Here is a 3,107-nt window from a genome sequence, read left to right as displayed (position 1 = left end):
TGGATATGTGGAAAATACAGGATTTCAATGTTCTCCCACCAATGAAGAGGAGTCACTCCCAAACTTCAGTAAAAAGGGGAGACTGATGCTGAGAAATTGCAGGAGGCCATTAAAGTGAAACTCCTCCAGAGCACTGAAGCCAATATAAAAGCCCCTTCCAAAGAAATATACATAAAATATAGTGACGTATGTGTTCGAATTTGTTCTTAGGATGTGAGTGTTACTGGCACTTTCTAATTGCCCTGAGGTGTCAGAGAGAGAGGCTGCAGAAAGGTACTGCTCACTTCAGGGTCCCTGACCTGTTTTGTAAAGATATGAATGGAAGCACTTTAGTTGTTGGACGGTGGTAGTCCCCAGGATGTTAATAGTGAGGGTAATCAGATTGAATGTCAAGAGGAGATGGTTAGGCTCTCTCTTATTGGAGATGGTCATTTTCTGTCACTTTGCCACTTGCCAGGTTCAGCCTGGATGTTGTGCAGGTCTGGCATCTCACATCCAGAACCTCAACCTGAGCTACAAATCTTCTCAAAATAGACAGCTCTGTTAGTTGAAGCATTATGAGTTGATCTGAAAACTGTGCGACTAACAGCAATCTCCAGGTAAAGGGATGAGCATTGTCGAAGCACACTGAGGATAATTCTGCCCAAGAGGCTACTTTGAGGGTTGTCCAGTAGCAACGGCCTGAGGCTGATGTGATAAGCTGTATAAGAGCTGTCGGAGTGTTTAATGATATTTGACAAAAACATCTTCTTGTATCTCCACTTACATTTGGCAGTCCCTGGATGTACACAATCGAAGAGGATGAATTCTGATTCTTTGCGGCAAAGAATATACAAATACCTTTCGGCAATGTTGTATCAGGCTCAAACTCGCACAGTGAGCAGGAGTGCCTGTGCAATCAGCAGCTATTCCAGTTATCTGTTTTGAACATCTAAGAGTCAATATAATATTAGCATTATATTTGATACTGAGCAACATTTCAATTAGAAGAGATCACTTAATGAAATTGAAAATGCTACTTTGGACAACACCGAGAAGCAGAAAGTGCTCGAGGCTTATTTTATTCATTTTCTTCATTCATAGACACGAGCGCCTCCGATGCAGCTTGCAACTTTGCAGCAAAGTCTTGAACATCTCTGCAGGAGCTGGAAAGAATCGCACTGCTGTGGGCAGCAGCATTATTTAGTTAGGGTATGGGAGACATGATACACACGCTGCCTGCACCAGTTCTGTCAGAGCTAGACCGCTTTCCTAAATTGTTAGCAGAATTGTAATTTGAGGCTAAGTGGGCCCCAATACTACTGGCTGCTTCTGCACTCAAACGGGGCTGCTGAACAGAGTGTTGAGCCAGCCTGCCTTTCCTGAAGCTGTGCCATTGATGTTAAAGAGATACTGCACTGAATGATGAACACTAGGGCAAAGAGAAGGTTGCAGGTGGAATATTATGCACTGGAGACATTATTGTAGGAGATGATTGGAGGATAGATGTAATGGTTCCATTGGCCCTCAGAAGATTTGAAGAAGAAAAACAGGTGGGAGCAGATGGCCAATTTTTGGAAGGAAGATAGAATCTCTACAGTGCAGAGAGAGGCCGTTTGGCCCATCGTGTTTTACACTGACACTCCAAAGAACTTCCTCCCACCCCAGATCTAACCCCAGCCCATTCCTATAATCCCACATTTACCATGACTAATTCACCTCACCTTTACCTCCATGGACACCATGCACAACTTAGCACAGCAAAGCCACCTATGCTTGCACTCTTTGGACTCTGGGTGGAAATTGGAGCACCCAGAGGAAAACCACACAGACATGGGGAGAACATGCAAATTTCAGATAGACAGTTGCCTGAGGTTGGAACAAAGCCTGGTTCCTGGTGTTGTGAGGCAGCATAGAACATAGAACATTACTGCACAGTACAGGCCCTTCGGCCCTTGATGTTGTGCCGACCTGTCATACCAATCTGAAGCCCATCTAACCTACACTATTCCATGTACGTCCATATGCTTGTCCAATGATGACTTAAATGTACCTAAAGTTGGAGAATCTACTACCGTTGCAGGCAAAGCGTTCCATACCCTTACTACTCTCTGAGTAAAGAAACTACCTCTGACATCTGTCCTGTATCTTTCACCCCTCAATTTAAAGCTATGCCCCCTCATGCTCGCCGTCACCATCCTAGGAAAAAGGCTCTCCCTATCCACCCTATCTAACCCTCTGATTATTTTATATGTCTCAATTAAGTCACCTCTCAACCTCCTTCTCTCTAATGAAAACAGCCTCAAGTCCCTCGGCCTTTCCTCATAAGACCTTCCCTCCATACCAGGCAACATCCTAGTAAATCATCCTCTCCACCCTTTCCAAAGCTTCCACATCCTTCTTATAATGCGGTGACCAGAACTGTATGCAATACTCCAAGTGCGGCCGCACCAGAGTTTTGTACAGCTGCAGCATAACCTCTTGGTTCCGGAACTCGATCCTTCTATTAATAAAAGCTAAAACACTGTATGCCTGTTTAACAACCCTGTCAACCTGGGTGGCAACTTTCAAGGATCTGTGTACATGGGCACTGAGATCTCTCTGCTCATCTACACTACCAAGAATCTTACCATTAGCCCAGTACTTTGCCTTCCAGTTACTCCTACCAAAGTGCATCACCTCACACTTGTCCACATTAAACTCCATTTGCCACCTCTCAGCCCAGCTCTGCAGCTTATCTATGTCTCTCTGCAACCTACAACATCCTTCGTCACTATCCACAACTCCAGTGACCTTAGTGTCATCTGCAAATTTACTAACCCATCCTTCTACGCCCTCATCCAGGTCGTTTATAAAAATGACAAACAGCAGTGGACCCAACATCGACCCTTGCGGTACACCACTAGTAACTGCTCTCCAGGATGAACATTTGCCATCAACCACCACCCTCTGTCTTCTTTCAGCAAGCCAATTTCTGATCCAAACTGCAATATCTCCCACAATCCCATTCCTCCGCATTTTGTACAATAGCCTACAGTGCTCACCACTGAGATATCGTGCCAACCCATGGACTTGAAAACCTGGCAGCACTGCCTCAAAGAGTCTAATGACTTCATACATCAATGACT

The sequence above is a fragment of the Stegostoma tigrinum genome, chromosome 8 (genome assembly GCF_030684315.1).
Source record: "Stegostoma tigrinum isolate sSteTig4 chromosome 8, sSteTig4.hap1, whole genome shotgun sequence".
NCBI lineage: Eukaryota > Metazoa > Chordata > Chondrichthyes > Orectolobiformes > Stegostomatidae > Stegostoma > Stegostoma tigrinum.
The sequence above is the reverse complement of the archived record's forward strand: the minus strand, read 5'-3'. Positions refer to the sequence as shown.